The 7,942-nt window shown below is 36.8% G+C and overlaps 1 long non-coding RNA gene across 1 annotated transcript; it reads right to left on the reverse strand.

The window, feature by feature from the left end:
• Positions 1-998: 998 nt before the first annotated feature.
• LOC135155134 (uncharacterized) lies at positions 999-6,695 on the reverse strand. Its single transcript, XR_010294480.1, has 3 exons — positions 6,540-6,695; positions 4,679-4,862; positions 999-3,648 (listed from the first exon to the last, which is right to left on the reverse strand). It is a non-coding gene; the product is annotated as an uncharacterized LOC135155134 (long non-coding RNA).
• Between the last annotated feature and the right edge of the window lie 1,247 nt (positions 6,696-7,942).

Genomic DNA, 7,942 nt, shown 5'->3' on the forward strand with positions numbered 1-7,942 from the left:
TGTCAATTATGTATTTATTCAAGGAAATATGCTCTCCGGCAGGTTCTCTTAATCATGTTTTGCATTTATTTATGTTGTCCTATATTTTCTCTTGATACGAATATTGTTGTGTAAAATGTGTCTTGAAATAAACTCATATCTCATCTTCAATCAATTATCAATAAATCAATCAACCCTGATAGCAGAAACTGGTAAAAATGACGTCATAATTACGTCAGTTTAACGACGAGTGTCACGTCATTTTGACGTCGTAACATGACGTCTTATTGACGGGATCTTGCACCCGCGAATAACGTCATTATGACGTCTCCAAGAGTGACTACGACGTCTTAATGACGTCTTAGCAACGTTTTTACAACGTTTTCCTGACCAGTATCAAGGGTCAGATTGACGTCGTGTATTGACGTGATTATGACGTCTTCGAGAGTCAACAACGACGTCTTAATGACATCCGTGCAACGTGTTCCTGACCGGTTTTAGACGTCATATTAATGTAATTATGACGTCTTTAAAAGTCATCTACGACGTCTTAATGACAACTTTGCAACGTATTCCTGACCAGTTTCAGACGTCATATTAATGTAATTATGACGTCTTTATAAGTCAACTACGACGTCTGAATGACGACTTTGCAACATATTGCTGACTAGTAATAGACGTCATATTGACGTCGCATATTGAAATGAATATGACGTCTTTTGGAGTCAACTATGATATCTTAACGTATTCTGACGTGATAATGACCTAAACATTAAATTCTACATGCAATGTACATACACACATCACTTCAAAGACCTTGTCATTGAGGATTATCTATATTTGGTGAATACTGAGGTGGTCTGACAATGTCCAGCATTCCCAGTAACAATATAATGATCCTCCATGCCAGGGCCTTGCATAACTTGTCTCGGTCTCAAGAACATGACCCCCCCCCCCCCCCCCCCGAAAAAAAAAATATACAAAAATGGAAAACGAAATCAAATACATGTACGCATTTCAATTACGAAATCGTGGCAAATATTCTATTAATAAATAAAAGTTGCATAACATATTACCAGCAAAAAAAAAAGGAATACAAAATGTTGAAAACTCTAAATAGATTGAAAAAAAAACACTTTTCTATGAAAATGCAGTATTAGGGTCAAAGGAATGAAATTACAATGTTTGTTATACCAATACATACAATTGTACATGTATAAATACACATTAATACATAACAGAGGCATAATGATCTCCAAGAATAAAGCTTTTTCGTTGAAATTGTAATTAAATATACCTTCAGCTTTAGACAACTATGTAATGTAGGTAAATATATACTGTATGTAAAAAAAAAATACCCGAGTTGGAATAGTTTCAGGATTTATGGAAGCTCGCATTTGGGTGAAAGAATCATACATGTACATTAATTCTTATGAAATGTTTGGGTTGTATTACACTATCACTTAGGGCCAGGGGTAAAAGACAGTAGTTGCAGCAAACAATTATTTCTTCGGAAAGTCTTTTAAATTAAGGTTAATTGTCAAAATATTGTACATAATCTAGATCTGGGCCCTGTCTTACAAAGAGTTACGATTGATCCGATCAATCATAACTCTATGGAAATCCATCAGTGTCATAATTTTTTTTCTACGAAAAATTTGCACAATGTCCTTTGTATGCAAAGAGAAACGCAGCGAATTTTTGAAAAAACAATGAATGCATGAACATACATCATAGCTAGAAAATATTTTGAACAAACATGCTTAATAGATGTTAACGTTGCTGACCGTCCATAGTTGCGATTGATCGGATCAATCATAACTCTTTGTAAGACGGGGCCCTGGTAAATTAATGTAAACTTGTATCTTTGTAAAATCATGAATTTTGATCTTAAAATCAATAATTCTGATGATCACTAACACAGAAAAGCATATGTGGGACAAGACAGTGTATTATGATTGATTTGAAAAATACCCGACATTTGATAAAATTACATGCTTATTTTGCTCATTTCTCAGCAATAACACATTTTCTTCCCGAGCTTTTTGGCACACATCTTTTATATATACATACACTTTGCTGGTAATTCTGTTGGATTCTGTTCGAACTCATTTTAAGATAGTTACTACTAGAGGTGCGCTATTAACTTAAGGCAACTATGTAATGTAGGAAAAAATATACTGTATGTAAAAAAAAAAATACCTGAGTTGCAAAGTTTTCAGGATTTATGGAAGCTTGCATTTGGGTGAAAGAATCATGCATCAATAAGTCTGATGAAAATAGTTTGTGGAACTGTTGTATTACACTATCACTTAGAAGGAAAAGACAGTAGTTGCAGCAAACAATTATTTCTTGAGAAAATCTATAAAATCAAAGTTAATTGTCAATATATTGTACATAATCTACATCTGGTACATTAATGTAAACTTTTATCTTTGTAAAATCATGAATTTTTTTACTTAAAATCAATAATTCTGATGATCGCTGTAAACACAGAAAAGCATATGTGGGACAGTGTATTATAATCGATTCGAAAAATACCTGACATTTGATAGAATTACATGCTTATTTTGCTCATTTCTCAGCAAATTACGCATTTTCTTCCCTACATGTAGCTACGTAGGCTTTTTATGTGAGCTGAGAGATTTCATACCAGATTTCCTTTGCTTGATAAAGTTCTTATGATAGTCTGTGTATCAGCATAGCATGTGTTCAGTGTTTTGAACCCACAGGAGATTGTGCATCATATCTTTATGTATGGAAGTCATTTTGCGTCTGCGGTCTCCATGGTTTTTTTCAGGATCTATGTGTTGACTAGACCAGTCCCATATTGATATTTTCGTGCTGTGTCACTTTGGAAGGCCGTCTCTAATTGGTTGACTGGTGAGTTGGCAGATGCACAGCCCATCCCACTTTTCAATTATATCATTATATTATATCACGTAATCTCTAACATGTCTAAGATATCCACCAGATCAAGAGGCCGCTTGCACTCGGCTAACGCATGTACACAATCCTCTGCTTCATCATTAACTGGATCTAAACAAAGCCCAGCATACCTAGATCATATTGATACAGTCGTTCAAAGAGCGGTGGCCGTGGAAATGGAACGCGAGAGACAAAAACTCAATGATGACATGGATAAGCGCGAAAATAAATTGCGTGAAGTTCTTGATGAAAAGCTCACTAGTCTACACGTTCTTGAAATATCTATCGATACTAAATTGAAGCAACTCCGTGATTTTGAAAAATCGGTTTCTGATAACATGACTAACACCATAATGCTTTGTCAAATAGGCTTGACCACATCGAGCAGTACTCCTGTCGCAATAATATCCGTATCCGTATGAGATTGTTCGAAATGTAGCAAAGCAGATTGGTATCGATCTTACTCCATGTGACATTGATCGATCCCATCACCTTTGCCGACCAACTAGCAGTCATGATGTTCAACCCAAAGGATCATAACCCGGCGTGGCCCTGTAATGCCAACTTAGCAGCTCCACCAATCAATGTGAAATTCACTTCATACAGGCCGAAACAAACGATGATGAAAAATAGAGGAAAATGAAAATGCTCAGGAACAGATGACTGGGTGCAGGCAGGCAAGGCAGTTCAGGTGGGATGAAAAAATATTGGCAGGACACCTTCCGTTTCAAATTACAGCATCTGCAAAAATAACAGAAGAGGAGAAACATAAAAACTTTTTCTACATAAACTATTTATTAATCTTCATTAAAAACTAGATGGTTTCAATATTAATTTCCAATTTATTTTAAATGATTAAAAAACGATGTGGGGTTTGTTACATATTTTATACTTCAAATATTAACATGTTAAGTCAATCTCTGTATAAGGAAGGACATTTTAGAATCAATTTATTTGACACATAAAACATATTATTTTTTATAATTACAATTTTAATTCATGCCTTTTTCATGTGTTTTAAATGGTTATGGGGTAACCAGGACTGTCAGGACCGAGAATTCAAACTTCGAGGCTGAAATACAGCCATTCCCTATGCCTGATTTGGCTTAAATTCAGGTCAAGGATCAATTAAATACATATTTTGCAAAAAAAATCTGACAAATTTTGAGGTGGAATTAGTTTTCTGGCATCGCGAGATCGACCAATGCAAAATTTTATTAGCGCCAATTTACCATCTAAACTTGTCATTGAAATTAGAACGTCCAAACCGATCTAGTACCAGTACTAGCACAATGAATCAATCAGCTATGCATGTGCACCAATTCTGTATTTCTTGCATACGTACGTCACTCGAGTTAAAGTTCATGTCATAGCGTTATATAGCGTGGGAATTGTAAGAAAGTGATCCTTCAAAAGTTTTACCTTCCAACAATTAACATTTTTTAAAGCCTTTGTATGCATTTAGAGTACAAAAGCTTATAAATTGGACAAATTAAATGTTTGCCCCAAAATTATTGTGGGAAGGGTGGATTTTCTAGGGAAATCCATCTTAGTGTACAAAGTTCTACAGGCAACAGAGACTTGTCTAGGCTCCGTGAATGAAAATACAATGAAAAAATATCAGAGTCCTCGAAGTACAGTTAGGACCATTAACAGATTATAAGGTGCCCCGAGTTTGTGCACACCCAAATCTGCGTGATTCTGATAATAGAGATTCCCAATGATCCCCCCCCAAAAAAGGCTTTACATCTGAAATAGCCTTCTAACTTACCTACTGCCCGATGCCTCCTATCATGTAGGGCAGCAACGAAGGATCTCCACTCCTGGCATCCAGCGATTCTGGGCCTTCTTCTGGAAACTCCCCCAGGCCAGGTCATATTCACTGACTTCGTCTCCTCCTCAACTCCTCATGTGTGACACCGAGACAGGTGGTTTTGTGTCTCCCTCTCTTTCTCCTGAAATGTCAAACAGATCTATTCATTAAAAATCTTACTGAAAATGGTGCTTTTGGTAGAAAAATAATGAATATAGGGCATTTCATGTGACTGCCTTAACCCTTATTAAACTGGGGGGGGGGTCAATTTGACCCCCCCCCTCAACAAATTTCATCACTACGCTGTCGCGCAAAAAAATTTGATCGCGCCGCTCACTGACTTTTTACTTTCAAGTCTCGCGCAAATTTTGGGACCAAATTTAGGACGCCCGGGTACGCGGTTACGACATTACGCAACATTATGTAAGTGCATGTCAAACCCCAAATTGCTCATAAACATGATTTCATGTACAAATCCAATGCAAATTGTGTATTTAGCCAAAATTCATAAATTTATCATTATTTCTACTTTTACTGATTAAACTTAATTAATTTTGCCTTGTTTATGATTAGAATTAAGTCTAGAACGATTTCCATCGAAAATACAATAAAAAACAAAATGTAAAAAAACAAAGAAATACATGATTAAAAAAAAAATAAAATACATAAGAAATCGGTCTTGGTACCAGATTTTTTTTCATTCACAATTGTTAGGAATGCTATAAAGAATATTTTCACCCAAAAAATAGCATTCTAGGAGCTTTATTTAGTGAATCAGAGCAAAAAGTATGATTTCATGAATAAATTAGCATAATTAATTCATATAAAATAAAAAAAAAAATGAATTCAGTGAAATTTACCAATGCAACTACGTAGATTACGTCATTCTCTACCATCATGCAAATTTTCGTTGTGATCGTGCAATCCACGGCCGAGATCTTATAAGGGGGGGGCAATAATACCCCCCCCCCCCCCCCGGGAATGACAAGAATCAAAATACCCCGGTAGATTTAGGATTTAAAAAATTGTCAGTACGGTATATCATCGAGGATCTACATAGTACATGTACGGTAGATCTGGTACAGTTACATAAACTGAACTTTGTGAAATCTTGAAATCTACACTGAAAAATGTTCAAACTGAAGATCACCAACACAGATAAGAGCACGTGGGACAGTTATTATTGCTCTGATTAATGTCGGCCCGACGCTTGCCTTGGCTCGAGTTGACCCGAATCCTGTGCTTTTTTTGCTTATTTCGCAGCAATTACACAATTTCTTCCAGAATCCTTTGGCACATACGGTATATTATTTATAAATATAGACAGACACTTTGGTGGTCATTTCATTGGATTATGTACGAACTCATTTTGATATCGTTACCACAACTGGCATATAGGATGGGGGATCGGGTGTCCGGACACTTTATATTTTTGAAGCCTTCTTTTTTGTCTTAAGATTACACTAAAAATATGAATTCAATAGTTGTAATCATCTTCTATTTTGTTCTCTATAATATTTTCTAAAATGTTGTACTAAAATTTGATGAAACTTCGCTTGTAATTTTTTCCAAATGACTTTCTAAAATTGATCGTCCGGACACACAACCTGTCCGGACACACAACAACTGGGTATAAGTTAAAGTGTGCACTGTGTCTGTGCAGACTTGGGCCCTGAGCCCACCAGCGCAGCCTGTCCTATTCAGCATGCCGGCGCTCGGGGCAGCCACCCCGGCCGGGCAGTGTCAGTGCACGAAATCTAAAGCCAAAGGCAAGCCGCGCTCCGAAAAGAAAATATTAGAAGATGGTTATCTAACTTACTGTTTGGTCTCCTGCGAATGCCTTCGAAGTCGTTATCCAAATCTGAACCGTGTTCTTAAAGTAGTAGAACTATTATTAACGGCCATCTTCGTCGCACTTAATTCTCGATCCAAAATTAGGCTGCAACATTTAACGGCAAAAAACGGGCGCATTCCTTTTTCAAATTAAATGGTTGTGACCAACGAACGTAGAGGGCAGCAACACACAAGCGTGTTGCTATAATAAGGAAGGTCAACTCGATACGCGCATGCAGCTGAGCTGCGCGCGTATTTTATTGTCCATGCCAACGAAATCAAATGCCGATCAAATACAACAACAAATTAGTAGCGATCAAAAAACGAATATGAAAGAATATGACTACAACAATATCAAAGATAACTTAAAAAATATGTTGAGGAATATACATACATATAAAAACATACTTTGATATTTAAAACTTTACAAATATAAGTTTCAGGAAACTAAAATCATTACCAAATCGGTGATTGTTGTTATCAGCGATTTCACCAGACGGCTGTATTAGGTGATTTGCGTCGAGACGATTTTGTGACCACTCGCAAAGCATTTCGGGATTGAATATAACCACCTTATTTTCTCTGAGCTCTTCGCTGAACCCATCATCACAGTGCAGCTGCAGCGCAGCGCGCAGCCAATGCAATGCATCCGATGCATGGGTTGTTTTTTCGCCGTCCATGCCATGGTCTCGGACTCAGAGTTGAAATTTAGACCCGGATTTCGGGGATACAGCGCCTTTTTTTCAGATTTATAGACTTAAAAGTCAAATGACATTTAAAATTTGAAATCTAACCTTGAACAATCATCGTTGATAAACATCAGCCCTGAAGCCATTACACTTCAAATCAGGCCAGGCAAATTAGACGTCATTGTCTAAGTTGCTAGATCTATGACGAGTCGCCTGAAGCCCCAGCGCATCATCAACGTCACTAGCTAGCTGCGCGACCGGCCCAGACTCGGCGCACCCAGGCCAGAAAAATGACCTCGATTATTACGGTGGTTGTCTATGCATTTATTAGTGGTGCAGCGAAATTCAGCAGAAGAAAATAAGAGATACGAGGTATCCTCGTTACAGGCTTAATATTCCAAAATGAGAAAAAATGTCAATATCATGATTATTTAAGCTAAATATTTTCTTTAAAAATGTAAGTAATATTTTTAATATTTATACCCAGAATAACCGATCTAATAATTGTTCATTAAAAAATATTTAAAATTAACAAATGAAAAAAAATCAACTCGACAAATTTCCCAAAACCCCACCTTATTTTTTAAAGTGGTCACAAAATTCGAGCGGAGTTGACCTTCCTTAGAGCAACACGCTTGTGTGTTGCTGCCCTCTACGTTCGTTGGTTGTGACTGCGCCAGTTAAGTTGCATGCAGTGCAG

Source organism: Lytechinus pictus, chromosome 8 (assembly GCF_037042905.1).
Source record: "Lytechinus pictus isolate F3 Inbred chromosome 8, Lp3.0, whole genome shotgun sequence".
NCBI lineage: Eukaryota > Metazoa > Echinodermata > Echinoidea > Temnopleuroida > Toxopneustidae > Lytechinus > Lytechinus pictus.